This window comes from Osmerus mordax, chromosome 2 (assembly GCF_038355195.1).
Source record: "Osmerus mordax isolate fOsmMor3 chromosome 2, fOsmMor3.pri, whole genome shotgun sequence".
Taxonomy (NCBI): domain Eukaryota; kingdom Metazoa; phylum Chordata; class Actinopteri; order Osmeriformes; family Osmeridae; genus Osmerus; species Osmerus mordax.
Genome location: NC_090051.1, coordinates 786919 through 802735, shown reverse-complemented (window position 1 = coordinate 802735; position 15817 = coordinate 786919). Strand labels below are relative to the sequence as shown.

Here is a 15817-nt window from a genome sequence, read left to right as displayed (position 1 = left end):
GGGCCTGGAGGAGGGCAGGGGCCTGGAGGAGGGCAGGGGCCTGGAGGAGGGCAGGGCCTGGAGGAGGGCAGGGCCTGGAGGAGGGCAGGGCCTGGAGGCGCTGGGCCAGGCTGGCACGGCCGCCTGCTGGCTGGCTGAAGCAGCACATCATGCCCTCTCACCCCCGGGTCTGATTGGGCGGTGGAGGAGGCGGGGCCTGGGGGGCGGCGGTCAGAGATGATGGGATTGGAGGGCTCTTAAGTTCAAACCGGGACTGACACACTAATCACACGCTAATGCCCAGATATGAAGGTCTAAAAATAAAACACAGAGGGCATATGAAAATGGGAAAATGTTTGGGGATTATTCAAGTGCATCTGATAAACATGAACCGTGCAACCACTCTTCCCCTTCTGAACAGGAACAGGAAATGACACGTATGGAATGTGTCAGCACATTCAGGTTCACATCTTTCAATCGTCCGTGAACCATCAGTAGACTTTAGGTTTCTGAAGCCCAGTGGAGGTCACACTGGGCACTGATTCCACTGACTCCTGATCCCAGCCTTCCTCATGCATTCTATTCAGTCCCATTATGAAGAAAGAGGACAATAAGGACAGTCCTCGTCACCACTGGAGCTGCCTGCCACAGCAGGTGACAGACGGGAGTTTTTAGAATCAGACAAGCTGAGGATCTGAATTGTGGCGGCCGCTCACAACAAACAGCCACAACAAACACCCCTCTTCACCAGCCCCTCGTCACCATCCTGACCAACACCAGGCACACCTGCCACAGCCAGACGCCCGTCAGGGACGGTGTCTGAGGGGCTGCTGGAGGCCTGGACTGACAGCTCTCCAGACTCACTCTGAACACAATAGCAGTGCCAGCAGGAGCAGCTGCCTCTAGGAGATGAATCATCTGTTGATGTAAACCGTGAATGTGGCTGAAATTCCAGCTCTGAATCAACATCGCTGCCTGTTTCAAATCCCTCCCTTAATAAAGAGGGAGGAGCCAGACAGGACCTTGTGACGTGCCGGGCATGGCAGGAATGGCTGAGGAAGGCTGGCTGAGAGGACTGGGCCTCAGGAGCGAGCTCCGCGCTGAGGAAGGCTGGCTGAGAGGACTGGGCCTCAGGAGCGAGCTCCGCGCAGGGGCAGGCTGGCTGAGAGGACTGGGCCTCAGGAGCGAGCTCCGTGCAGGGGCAGGCTGGCTGACAGGACTGGGCCTCAGGAGCGAGCTGCGTGCTGGGGCAGGCTGGCTGCATGAACAGACCTGGAGGAACCACGCAGTGTAATTACTCAGTGGAAACACAGCACAAAGTCACCTTGCTTCACCAGAGATCTGGAGGAGAACAGGGCTGCGATGACTTGCAGGTGTGATGCAACTCTGCATCCAGGCAGCCTGGGCTTTGAGCCCTCAACAGCAGAGGGAATAACCTCTGCTCCCTGCCCATCCTACCCAGACACACACAGTGATAGAGAAAGACAGCTGGAGAAAGAAGGATGGGTGAAAGAGAGACAAAGCAAAAGAGAGACAGCGAGGGAGAGGAGAGAGCTGGGAGGGAGAGGAGAGAGCTGGGAGGGAGAGGAGAGAGACAGCGAGGGAGAGGAGAGAGCTGGGAGGGAGAGGAGAGAGCTGGGAGGGAGAGGAGAGAGCTGGGAGGGAGAGGAGAGAGCTGGGAGGGAGAGGAGAGCTGGGAGGGAGAGGAGAGAGCTGGGAGGGAGAGGAGAGAGCTGGGAGGGAGAGGAGAGAGACAGCGAGGGAGAGGAGAGAGCTGGGAGGGAGAGGAGAGAGCTGGGAGGGAGAGGAGAGAGCTGGGAGGGAGAGGAGAGAGCTGGGAGGGAGAGGAGAGAGCTGGGAGGGAGAGGAGAGCTGGGAGGGAGAAGAGAGAGCTGGGAGGGAGAGGAGAGAGCTGGGAGGGAGAGGAGAGAGACAGCGAGGGAGAGGAGAGAGCTGGGAGGGAGAGGAGAGAGCTGGGAGGGAGAGAGCTGGGAGGGAGAGAGCTGGGAGGGAGAGAGCTGGGAGGGAGAGGAGAGAGCTGGGAGGGAGAGGAGAGAGCTGGGAGGGAGAGGAGAGAGCTGGGAGGGAGAGGAGAGAGACAGCGAGGGAGAGGAGAGAGCTGGGAGGGAGAGGAGAGAGCTGGGAGGGAGAGGAGAGAGACAGCGAGGGAGAGGAGAGAGCTGGGAGGGAGAGGAGAGAGCTGGGAGGGAGAGGAGAGAGACAGCGAGGGAGAGGAGAGAGACAGCGAGGGAGAGGAGAGAGCTGGGAGGGAGAGGAGACAGCGAGGGAGAGGAGAGAGACAGCGAGGGAGAGGAGAGAGCTGGGAGGGAGAGGAGAGAGACAGCGAGGGAGAGGAGAGAGACGGGAGGGAGAGGAGAGAGCTGGGAGGGAGAGGAGAGAGCTGGGAGGGAGAGGAGAGAGCTGGGAGGGAGAGGAGAGAGCTGGGAGGGAGTTCTATTCCAGCTGATAAGTGACAAGCAGTCATTTAAACAAGTCTATAAAAAGAATTCCTGCGCGGATAATGGAAAAGCAAGTTCCCAACAGCAGCCCCCTAATGGCAAAGGCTTATGGAGCAGCAGAAATTATGTTAAATTCCCTCTGTCAGGAAAGATGATAGAATGAAGCACATTCTCCATGCTGTTGTGTACACATGGTTATAAACATGGAATCATCTGGAGTAGGGGAAACATGGATGAAGTAGTTCGTTGGAAAAAACGATCACACTAATATATTATAGTATAAATGAATACTATGTATACACACTATATACTTTGTGAATATTATACAGATATGTATAAAGAAGGTGACGGTCAAACAAAACAGGTAAAAATCCACTGAATTAGAGAGTGGAATATTCATGCATGTGTGTTTATTAGCGGAGGACATGTCCCCTAGCTGTAGGGCCTGTGTGATTTAACAAAACAGAAAAGCAACAAGAATACATTTACAGATGAAACGTGCTGGTGACAGAAAAAGATGGACTGAGGACATTTCATTTATTTGCATTTGAAACATGAAAGCAGAGCTTCTCTGCTAGATCATTAAAATGCCATTAAAGAAGCTGTCATCTGTCGCCTGATGGGGCCGCCAGCCTCTGGCACGCGACCGAGCGAGCGAGAGAGTGAGAGAGGAGGAAAGAGGGAGTAGAGGAAGATAGGCAGAGAGGAAGATAGAGATAACTACAGTCTGCTTCATCTGTGAGGGCCATGTTTCTAATCTCAGTAGAACATCTTATCATGGCCGCTTTAACACAGAGAGGATAGGAGATTCGACCAAAGAGAAGATTTGGCAAGTTAGCCTCCTGTCTTAATCACAATCTGCCTCCACTTCTCTGCTGCATTACTGTTTTACATCCTCTCTCCTCCAGTCACCCTTACTAGTCACCCCTACCAGTCTCCCCTCCTCCAGTCTCCCCTCCTCCAGTCTCCCCTCCTCCAGTCTCCCCTCCTCCAGTCTCCCCTCCTCCAGTCTCCCCTCCTCCAGTCTCCCCTCCTCCAGTCTCCCCTCCTCCAGTCTCCCCTCCTCCAGTCTCCCCTCCTCCAGTCTCCCCTACTAGTCTCCCCTACTAGTCTCCCCTACTAGTCTCCCCTACTAGTCTCCCCTACTAGTCCTACTGCACCTTCAGAGCTCTGTCCTTCAGAGCTAGAAGGTGATGAGTTGCTGTGGTTCTGGTTGGCTGCAACCATCTCCACTGGAAGGCTCCTTCAACTATCTGCTGTGGTTGATGATGATGATGGCTAAACGAATCCAACACAAAAGGCAATCTGTATCTCCTGGAACAGAACAAAGGTTCCGCACACTGCAACAGAGTAATCTCACATGCACACGCACAGCCACACAAACACACACACACGCACGCCTGCCATTCATCTGGTGCAGCTCACACACAGTATACACAGCTGGATGGATCGCTGAGGTCTACAGAGAGAAAAGGAGCCGTTCCGTGGATAAAGAGAGCAATCTAGCCACTTTCCATCCCGGAGGAGTAGAGAGAGGAGCTGTGTAGCTGGAGAGATACCTTGCAGGGAGGGGGGACCAGTTACCGCAACAACAATGAGGCTCATGGGTAAATAATCCACCTTGTTAGGGTGTCCACTTCCTGTTTGTTAGGGTGTCCACTTCCTGTTGGACCGTCTCCATCCCAGGCTGGTACTATCCTGTCCCAGACCTGCTGGTGGAAGCCAGGGGTCTCCACCCGCCTCTCCTCATGCTGTGAGGTAGGTAAGTCCCAAGCACGCTGCTGCTGGCTAAGGTGATTATAGTGACAGCGAGGATGATGATGACAGTGATGATGATGAGGATTAGCAGTCCAGGAGAGGGGGCCGTCCCAGGCCTCAGTACAGAGCCCTGCCCCATGGAGCCTCTCACATCATGTCACCATGGAACAGAGGGAGATTATCCCTCCCTCCCTCCCCTCCGCTCCGCTCCGCTCCTGGCTCTGAGGTGACTGACAGGCTACAGCTCACAGCACTAGAGATCCCTCCCACATCTTACTTTTAACGTTCCCTCTTTCTCACTGCATCCATCCCTCTATCTGTCTGCTTCCTGTCCTGTACCCCCCCCCCTCTTCCCATCCATGACATCTCTCACCCTCTCATTTTCCATTTCCTGTCTATCTTCCACTCTCACCCTCACTCCCCCCCCCCTTTCCCACTCTCTATCATTCCCTCCCTCCATCTCTCACTGTCACTCCAAGAAGGTAATTGCTCTGAGGCAGGCTTCCATTTCTGCTGCTATAATCGAGGCCAGGATGCCTATGCTGCCCCTGCTGGCGTCCCGACAGAGGGAGAGGGAGCAGATAAGGACCTACTCAGAGCGTCCTCCCAGGTGAAACCAACATGGCCGACACGGCCCCGCCCTCCTCCCGCGACACGGCCCCGCCCTCCTCCCGCGACACGGCCCCGCCCTCCTCCCGCGACACGGCCCCGCCCTCCTCCCGCGACACGGCCCCGCCCTCCTCCCGCGACACGGCCCCGCCCTCCTCCCGCGACACGGCCCCGCCCTCCTCCCGCGACACGGCCCCGCCCTCCTCCCGCGACACGGCCCCGCCCTCCTCCCGCGACACGGCCCCGCCCTCCTCCCGCGACACGGCCCCGCCCTCCTCCCGCGACACGGCCCCGCCCTCCTCCCGCGACACGGCCCCGCCCTCCTCCCGCGACACGGCCCCAGCACATGATGACTGTGTTGAACGCAGCCTGCTGTCCTCAGACCTGAGAGAGGACTCTCCCAGCCTGCTGTCCTCAGACCTGAGAGAGGACTCTCCCAGCCTGCTGTCCTCAGACCTGAGAGAGGACTCTCCCAGCCTGCTGTCCTCAGACCTGAGAGGACTCTCCCAGTCTGCTGTCCTCAGACCTGAGAGGACTCTCCCAGTCTGCTGTCCTCAGACCTGAGAGGACTCTCCCAGTCTGTCAGGTCTGCAGCAGCTGCTACCTCACACAGCTCTGCTCTGAGCTCTTCTGGGGTTCACATCGTCACACCCTCATCTCCTAAGCCAGGCCAGGCCGAGCTGTGATTAAATCAGACCAGCCAAGTCTGGGTGGGAATAGAGAGTCTGGATTAAAACACACACACACACACACACTTCCTGTCTCCCACAGCCCCAGAGTATGTTGTTGCCATGGTTAACATCCCCTCCATCAGAGCCATGCGGGCTCTCTGTCATGGAGTCCAGGCACACAAGCATGTTCACACACACACACACGCATGCACCCTCACACTCTCTCAGCCACACACACTCTCTTTCTCTCTCTATCTGCCAACCTAGCAACTCTCAGCAAACAGCTAGCTCTGCTCCTGGAGTCTCTCTGAGGAGAGCTCTGCTCCTGGAGTCTCTCTGAAGAGAGCAAACACGCTGAGCAGAGAGCTCCAGTACCTGACAGGAAGCTCACCTTCCTGACCGACACTCCCACCTTCATCCCTGCTGAACGCACTTCTGCCTCAGTGCCACTCCCCGTGTCCCCAGCCTCCTTCCTGATCATTCCGCGTCTGATCAAACAGACCACAGTGCACGTCAGATATCAACTAAACAGCCCATCCAGCTAGATGAAACGCTACTCAACTGGAGGGGTAGATTGTAGAGTTTAGTGTGTAGAGGTGATTCTGTCTTTGAGAAGAAAGCAGGAGTGACAAGACACACTGCTAACACGCTGGCATGGTCCTGTACCAGGCCCTCACTGTGGTGGCCCCAACATGGAGGGTAGGAGAGAGGCAGAGAGAGGGGGAGACAGTGTGAGAAAGAGGGTAAGAAAGAGGGAGCTAAAGAAAGAGAAAACAGCAGAGAGCAGAGTATAATGACAGCCCTCCAGACTCATATTTTCACCAAACACACCGAGGCTTGTTATGTGAGCACAGCTCATGTCTGAACCACACAGAAACTCCAATCTAAGACATCTTGGCCAGCTTCTCCTTGTTTGGGCATTCAGGCCGAATCAGGCCAGTACAGACACAGCCACAGGGAGCAGCTCTGGAGGAGTCTGACTAGAGACAGAGAGAGAGAGAGATACACACAGAGAGAGAGAGAGAGAGAGAGAGAGAGAGAGACAGAGACAGAGACAGAGAGAGAGAGAGAGAGAGAGAGAGAGAGAGAGAGAGAGAGAGAGAGAGAGAGAAAGAGAGAGGGAAGAGAGAGAGAGAAAGAGAGAGAGACAGAGACAGAGAGGGAAGAGAGAGAGAGAAAGAGAGAGAGAGAAACAGACAGAGAGAGACAGACATACAGACAGACAAAGAGAAAAAGAGAGACAGAGAGAAAGAGACAGAGAGAGAGAGAGAGAGAGAGAGACAAAGAGAAACAAACAGAGAGAGAGAAATATCTAAAAGAGCCTATAACAGAACAGCTGAAGTGTGCGTCCTCATGTTAGAAGGTGTAGACCAGCCTCCAACTCACCCCTCCACACCCAGCCAACTGTCCTCTGCAGAGCAGTAGTGTTGTTCACAGCAGCTAGATTCCTCTAAGGCCCGTCCCGTCACAATCACAGGAAAACCTTGCGAGCAAAACTGGAAACACCAAATGCCCAGCTACATCTGTGACCTCCACATGGCCTCCCTCCTTCCCCGATCCCTCTCTCTCTCTCCCTCTCTCTCTCCCCCGGTCTGTCCTGCTCCCTTCAAACGCAGGAGGAAAAAGATTCACTTACAGTCTCCCTCTCTCTCCCTTTCCCAAACAGGAATTCCCTTCGAGGCATTTCTCCAACCAGTATCAGTAGCTCCTTTTCCTTTACACCCTCTCTGTTGCTCTCTCTGTGTGCGTCTCTCTCCCTCCCTCTGACAGGCTGAGAAGGAGGACGAGCATAAAAGCTCTCGAGGGAAGGAAGTGACATAGACAGGTGCTCCCTCCTTCCTGTTGACTTGAGTAAACAATAGAATTCCGGAGCCATGCCAGAGAAAGGGAGCTACACTTCACAAGCAGGAGAGAGGGCGAGAGAGAGAGAGGGATTGGGAGAGAGAGGTAGAGGGACAGAAGAAAAGAGGGAGGGGGGGTGAGTCAGAGCAGGACTTTTTACAGATGGCTCAACTCCTTGTTTGCTCACGATGGACCCCCTGATAGCAGACTTAGTCACCCAGCTCTCCTACAGCACACTAACAGCACTCTCCTCAGTAACGACAGCACAATCCCTGCACAACTCCACAGCACACCTCTTTCCAAGGTTAAGTGTTAATAATAAAAGTGTGAGCAAAATGAATACATTATCCAAAGTGACGTACAGTTATGGGGGGATTTGAACCTGCAACCCTCTTAATCAGCAGTCAAGTCAGCTTAACCAACCCTGGTTCCGGTGTAAGGTCAGTGTGTCATAGTCAGAGAGATAGCAGTAGTGTTTACACACTGTGGGTGTGTGGGTGTGTCACAGGGGTAAAGTACAGCTTGTAGCGGAGTCCCTCTCCTGCTACTGGCAGTGTGACAGGTGTGTGTGTCTGGCTGCAGTGTGGTATGAGAGGTGCTTCAGTTAAGAATCCCACACCACATCAACAACACAGCTGATTACTTTGATACATGTCTGTGACCGTGCAGGGCTGCTGGCTCAGGGAGGGTTCCGGAGGGTTCTGGAGTGTTCTGGAGTGTTCCGGAGTGTTCCGGAGGGTTCCGGAGGGTTCCGGAGTGTTACCTGTTCTTTGACGGAGGCCAGGATGTTGTTGGCGGTGCTGTCGGCTTCGTGGTTGCGGTCGCTCACGCCCTCACGGATGGTCAACAGAAGCCCCTCCTCCATCGCCGGGCGGTGTTCAGGAGCAGGTGGTCCTCCTGAACACAGACACAACGCAATCTGGTTAATGGACACGCTCTGCATATGCAAACAAGCGTAAACTAACACTCACCCTGTCCGCATCAACACAAACACCCTTGTACACCATATGACCCTTTCGACAGGAAGAGCTTCGATGCATCAAGTCAACACCACTTTGACTTGATCTCATGTGGCCTTAAGGCAACAACAAGTTGATGTGTGTTTCTAACACACAGTCATACACATAAGCGACACACCAGCGACATTACGTGAGATCAGAGAAACAGGAAATGCTGCATCTGCCAAAGCCCATCTTCTCCCAGAATGCCTAGCGTTGTGTCAGCATTCCCCCTCTCTGAGGACAATAGCAGCAATATCTTTAAGAAGACACATTGTTCCTCCCTCCCTCCACTACTCTAGTTCCCTCCATCCTTCCCTCTCTGCCTCCATCCTTCCCTCTCTCTCTCTCTCCCTCCCTCCATCCTCCCCTCCATTACTCCTTCCTTCCCTCCTCCCACTCTTTCCCTCCCTCGCTGACAGGAGAGAAATGAAACAGGAACCAGGACAAATAGTTATGCCTTCGTTATGTCTGTTGACAGGCAGCGAGCCTGGAGAGCACGGCCCCCAGAAGATCCATATTTACTGGAGTCTGGGTCTGGCTGTGGCCCCAGCACAGAGGACAGGAGGGGTTAAGGAGCAGGGGGGGGGGGACTTGAGGGAAAGAGGACTTTTACGGTCCCTGATATCCACACCTGCTGTCATCTACGAGCTGAGAGACAGGAAGTGTGAGTGCTGTGGTCTATTTTCATATTTCTCAACCTGCACTAGTGTGACTGGGAAGAACAGGGCTGTGGTCTAGGAACAGGGCTGTGGTCTAGGAACAGAGCTGTGGTCTAGGAACAGGGCTGTGGTCTAGGAACAGGGTTGTGGTCTAGGAACAGGAACAGGGTTGTGGTCTAAACAGGGCTGTGGTCTAGGAACAGGGTTGTGGTCTAGGAACAGGGTTGTGGTCTAGGAACAGGGTTGTGGTCTAGGAACAGGGTTGTGGTCTAGGAACAGGAACAGGGTTGTGGTCTAAACAGGGTTGTGGTCTAGGAACAGGGTTGTGGTCTAAACAGGGCTGTGGTCTAGGAACAGGGTTGTGGACTAGAACAGGAACAGGGTTGGGGTCTAGAACAGGGTTGGGGTCTTGAACAGGAACATGGTTGTGGTCTAGAACAGGGTTGTGGTCTAGGAACAGTGTTGTGCTCTAGAACAGGAACAGGGTTGGGGTCTAGAACAGGGTTGGGGTCTTGAACAGGAACAGGGCTGTGGTCTAGAACAGGGCTGTGGTCTAGGAACAGGGTTGTGGTCTAGGAACAGGGTTGTGGTCTAGAACAGGAACAGTGTTGTGCTCTAGAACAGGAACAGGGTTGTGGTCTAGAACAGGAACAGGGTTGGGGTCTAAGACAGGGTTGGGGTCTTGAACAGGAATAGCGTTGTGGTCTAGAACAGCAACAGGGTTGTGGTCTTGAACAGGAATAGCGTTGTGGTCTAGAACAGCAACAGGGTTGTGCTCTAGAACAGGAACAGGGTTGGGGTCTAGAACAGGAACAGGGTTGTGCCCTAGAACAGGAACAGGGTTGGGGTCTAGAACAGGAACAGTGTTGTGCCCTAGAACAAGAACAGGGTTGGGGTCTAGAATAGGGTTGGGGTCGAATAGGAACAGCGTTGTGTTCTATAACAGGAACAGGGTTGGGGTCTAGAACAGGAACAGGGTTGGGGTCTAGAACAGGGTTGGGGCCTTGAACAGGAACAGCGTTGTGGTCTAGAACAGGAACAGGGTTGGGGCCAAGAACAGGAACAGGGTTGTGCTCTAGAACAGGAACAGGGTTGGGGTCTAGAACAGGAACAGGGTTGTGCTCTAGAACAGGAACAGGGTTGTGCTCTAGAACAGGAACAGGGTTGTGCTCTAGAACAGGAACAGGGTTGGGGTCTAGAACAGGAACAGGGTTGGGGTCTAGAACAGGGTTGTGCTCTAGAACAGGAACAGGGTTGTGCTCTAGAACAGGAACAGGGTTGTGCTCTAGCTTGTCTGGTGGAGTCACTTTTCCTTTCCCTGTTCCTACAGTGAATATGATGTGTGAGACAGAGAGCATGATTAAAACAACATCCTTACTCACATCACAGCCCTGCCCCCCACACACTGCTCAGCACAACGCCATGAAACTGTCTGCTTTAATATCCCTCATTCACTATAGCAGTCTGCTCCAGTGATTGGTGGACTTCTAGTGTATTACCATACTACCCTGCCAGAGCATCGGGTGTTAACTATGAGAGTCTGACACACACTCACACACATATACACACACCACGCACACCTCTCTCACACACACTCCACAGTAGAGCCTGGCTGGGGGGAGCTCCTGAAATCACTGTCCAGTCTACCCATAATGCACATGGGAGGCCCCTCAGAAACAACCTCAGAGGTATTCTGCGGTGTGGTGGGCAGGCAGGCAGGCAGTCAGGGAGTTGGCATGGTGTGGTGGGCAGGCAGGCAGGCAGTCAGGGAGTTGGCATGGTGTGGTGGGCAGGCAGGCAGGCAGTCAGGGAGTTGGCATGGTGTGGTGGGCAGGCAGGCAGGCAGTCAGGGAGTTGGCATGGTGTGGTGGGCAGGCAGGCAGGCAGTCAGGGAGTTGGCATGGTGTGGCCGGAGGTACGAGGTGAGGGAGCGGGGTACGAGGAGCCCGCTGGGAGCAGTATCAGATTCAACACCTGCAGCTTTACACTCACTGAATCACAACACTGCTGCCCTGCAGGAAGAGTACACTCTGACTGCTGGAGGGAGGGAACATTGTTTTAATATTTGTTACAGTGTTCTGTGTCAAGGGGAGGCCCTGAATTCCCCAGAGAAGCAGGAGAGAGGTACTTTTTATCAGCAGCCCCTCCCCCTCCTCCTCCTCCCCCACCTCCTCTTGCCAGAGCAGAGACAGAACTGAGAGCTGTGTAGACAGCTCTCAGTTCTGACTCAGTTTTTTCTCCTCTAAACCAGGCAGAAGTTGCTTACCCAGATGGGCTGGACCTGGCTGGACGTCCTGTGTTGATACGCTGTAGTCAGCTGGGATTACAGAAAACATGCTGTTCTACTGGCTTGTCACTGTCACTGCAGTTAGGGTTAGCAAAAAGGGCTGTGTGGAATATGACTCTTTACCCTCACATGTCCACAACTCTGCATTGCCGTTTTAACACGACCACAAAACGCTCATTATTTAGCAGCAGTTCACGAGCAGTACGTTCAGAAACGCCACAGAGACAATCCAGAAGAATTCCTCATCGGCGACACTTTCCTCTGCGGTAAATGTATGTTGTAGAAACTGCACCCTGGGTAGACCTTGGGTAATACTTTCCCAGAAAAGCAATTATCCTGAAGGAACCCCCCCCCCCCCCCCCCCCCCTTCATGGCAAAGAAAGAATTATGATTTGTATCTTCGCTTACCTCTGAAATTTCCCATCCTAGCTGGGCCAGGACTAGCTCAGCTCTCTGTTCACTTCCTCGGAGTCTCAGTCCAGAGCAGGAATGACACCGGCTAGCACTGCACAACTACCTTCCTGCTACCAACCCACTAACCTAGCTGGTTCTTCAACATTACTTCACTTGTTTTCCTTCAAACTGAAACAAAGAAAGAACAGGGTGACAACGGATACCGGGCCGGTTTGGAGCTTCCATACATCCCCTGTCAATCTGAAATCTGTTCAAAGCCAGCTGAGGAAGGCCAAGTCCCCATGATGTAACGTGGTCAAAGCCAATCAGGGCAGCTTAAAGAGCGGTCAGCCAATCAGGGCAGCTTAAAGAGCGGGCAGGGCTGGCTGGAGTTAACATGGGAGAGAGACTGTCTGTACACCTGGAGAGAGACTGTCTGTACACCTGGAGAGAGACTGTCTGTACACCTGGAGAGAGACTGTCTGTACACCTGGAGAGAGACTGTCTGTACACCTGGAGAGAGAGACTGTCTGTACACCTGGAGAGAGAGACTGTCTGTACACCTGGAGAGAGAGACTGTCTGGGGTCTCTGCTGGTCTCTCTTACTGGAGTCTCTCTTTCTGTGGAGTCAAAACACAATCTGTCTGGGAAGTTCACAAGATAAATCACCTACTTGCATATGCACACTACAATACACACTATACTACACTCACAAAGCCCTCCCTTCTTCCCCAATGTGTGTGTTACCTTCTAGGAAACATCAAAACAACGAGCTACGTGTGCATGTCATTATCAAGCCAACTACCAAGAGGCCTGGACCAAAGTCGAATCCTCTTTTTCAAATCATTACAGTCCTCATCAGCTCTGAGTCTGCCAAGAAAACACTTAGTTTGATCCAGCCAACCAGGTCACACGGTCTGGTGACCTCATACCTGGTCCACTCCTCTAAAGCGCTCCCTCTAGCTACACAAGACCTGTGTGTGTGTGTTGGAGTTGGAGTGCTCCCTCACCACGGCCACATGTGAGAGTGAGAGAGAGAGAGAGAGAGAGAGAGAGAGAGAGAGAGAGAGAGAGAGAGAGAGAGAGAGAGAGAGAGAGAGAGAGAGAGAGAGAGAGAGAGAGAGATGGGGAGGCATGCATGCAGGCAAGAAGACAGACAAGCAGTGGAGAATTCAAAAGGAAAGCTTCACAAGGCTGATTGACAACTAAATTAACCAGGTCAGTCCTCCAACATTGACGAGCAGCATGGAGAAAAATAAATCAGCTCGGAAATAATTCTCCACGAGCCTGAACTCCAGAGGCAGGGGGTCTCGGATGAGCAGTAGAGTTTAAACGTTGATTAGTCAGTCTCGGGCCAACAAGTCCAGGAAATCAACCACTGGCTTGGATCACACCACCAGCTCATACCAAACCAGCTACACAGTACAAATGTAAATGTTGCTACTTAATTACCCACTTAGAGGGATAGCTATGGCATCGTGAAGACAGTTTTCTGCACACCCACACATTGTAAAGTAGTACTTGTGAAGGGATTTTCTCTCTCTGCATGTCATGGATAAGAGCGTCTGCTAAATGACTAAATGTAAATATCAATTTAAAAAAATCAGCAGGCTTCAAATGAGTGGTTGCTTCATCTGTCCACAAGACTAAATGAACCTTTAACCTCCATCATGCAGGACTCCTGACACACTGTATCAGGCTAGGCTTAGCATCCCATTAAAACTCTGTCTTCCCCAGGTCAGTCAGACGGCCATTCCGCACTTCTCCCTAAACAAGTTAAAAAAAGTCAAACGACGTCATAATGACCGTCCATCTAAGCCGCCGGATCGCTCCAGGGGCACCCTCCAGTGACCCGTCAGGACGTTATATGAGGAGTGTGGCATCCAGGGTACAGTGGCTCACAGGCAGTGTCCCCACAGACCTGGCATGCTTAATTGCTGCTTTCAAAGAGCGTATTGACTTAGCTAAATTAAAGTGATATTTGTGGTCTGGTGAGCCTCTCCAGACCTCCCTAAGCATGATCGATACCAAATTTCAGCTCCTTATAAACAAACTAGAAAATAACAGAATTACAATCCTGCATTGGGCCAAGTAAAGCATTTATCAAGGCCGCAACTTTCAGCTAATGCATTTCTTAGTACTAGCTGCCTCTGAAAACCCATGCACAAACTATTCAGAAAAACACACACACATTTAAATACCGCTGATGAGAGGCCAGACATACAAAAGTAATTGATGTAAGCTGGTTTTCAGCACATATGCAAACACACAAACAGATCCTTCACGAGTACAATCCTTGTTTGTAACACAGCCAACAGCCCTACAGAAACCCCACTAAGACCAGGGTTAGAGAAGTCTCTCTTAAAATCAACAGTACCATGACCGCACAGTATTCCTCAAGTGGAGCGAATACTATTAAGGAGTCCAGAAAAAGATTAATCTCTGTCTGTCTCTGTCCAAAGTGCTGTTTTTTTACACAAAAGCACAAACTATTATTAGATTCCGAAACGTTTGACTTTATGTTGCTCTCGACAGCTGAAAATGCTTTACTCTGGCTGACACACCCAGCTGCTGTGGAATGTCTCCCAACCAGAGCTCTCGGCCCTGAACGAGCGCGCACACGCACGTGGGCACACACACACACAATCCAGACAATATCAAATCAACCCCAGACCTATATAGTCGTACCCTGGTGCTGTCTAGAGGATGGTGAGGTACAGTATGGAAGCAGGAGGCTGCAGAGAGCTGGAGGCGCGTACCCCTGCTTGCTGGAATGAATGGAAAGAGACAGGACACAGCAGAGCAGGAAGAGACAGGACACAGCAGGGCAGGAAGAGACAGGACACAGCAGAGCAGGAAGAGACAGGACACAGCAGAGCAGGAAGTGACAGGACACAGCAGAACAGGAAGAGACAGGACACAGCAGAGCAGGAAGAGACAGGACACAGCAGAGCAGGAAGAGACAGGACACAGCAGAGCAGGAAGTGACAGGACACGGCAGAGCAGGAAGAGACGGGACACAGCAGAGCAGGAAGTGACAGGACACAGCAGGGCAGGAAGAGACAGGACACAGCAGAGCAGGAAGAGACAGGACACAGCAGAGCAGGAAGTGACAGGACACAGCAGAGCAGGAAGAGACAGGACACAGCAGGGCAGGAAGAGACAGGACACAGCAGGACAGGAAGTGACAGGACACAGCAGAGCAGGAAGAGACAGGACACAGCAGGGCAGGAAGAGACAGGACACATCACGGCAGGAAGAGACGGGACACAGCAGAGCAGGAAGAGACGGGACACAGCAGAGCAGGAAGAGACAGGACACATCACGGCAGGAAGAGACGGGACACAGCAGAGCAGGAAGAGACAGGACACAGCAGAGCAGGAAGAGACAGGACACAGCAGAGCAGGAAGAGACAGGACACAGCAGAGCAGGAAGAGACAGGACACAGCAGAGCAGGAAGTGACAGGACACAGCAGAGCAGGAAGTGACAGGACACAGCAGAGCAGGAAGAGACAGGACACAGCAGAGCAGGAAGAGACAGGACACAGCAGAGCAGGAAGTGACAGGACACAGCAGAGCAGGAAGTGACAGGACACAGCAGAGCAGGAAGAGACAGGACACAGCAGGGCAGGAAGAGACAGGACACATCACGGCAGGAAGAGACGGGACACAGCAGAGCAGGAAGAGACGGGACACAGCAGAGCAGGAAGAGACAGGACACAGTAGGGCAGGAAGAGACAGGACACATCACGGCAGGAAGAGACGGGACACAGCAGAGCAGGAAGAGACGGGACACAGCAGAGCAGGAAGAGACAGGACACAGCAGAGCAGGAAGAGACAGGACACAGCAGAGCAGGAAGAGACAGGACACAGCAGAGCAGGAAGAGACAGGACACAGCAGAGCAGGAAGCGACAGGACACAGCAGAGCAGGAAGTGACAGGACACAGCAGAGCAGGAAGAGACTGGACACAGCAGAGCAGGAAGTGACAGGACACAGCAGGGCAGGAAGAGACAGGACACAGCAGAGCAGGAAGAGACAGGACACAGCAGAGCAGGAAGTGACAGGACACAGCAGAGCAGGAAGTGACAGGACACAGCAGAGCAGGAAGAGACAGGACACAGCAGGGCAGGAAGAGACAGGACACAGCAGGGCAGGAA

The 15817-nt window shown here is 53.1% G+C and overlaps 1 pseudogene; it reads right to left on the bottom strand.

Annotated features, from left to right (window-relative positions):
* LOC136959430 (uncharacterized) overlaps positions 1-15817 on the bottom strand; it is a 55818-nt pseudogene that overhangs the window by 25450 nt on the left and 14551 nt on the right.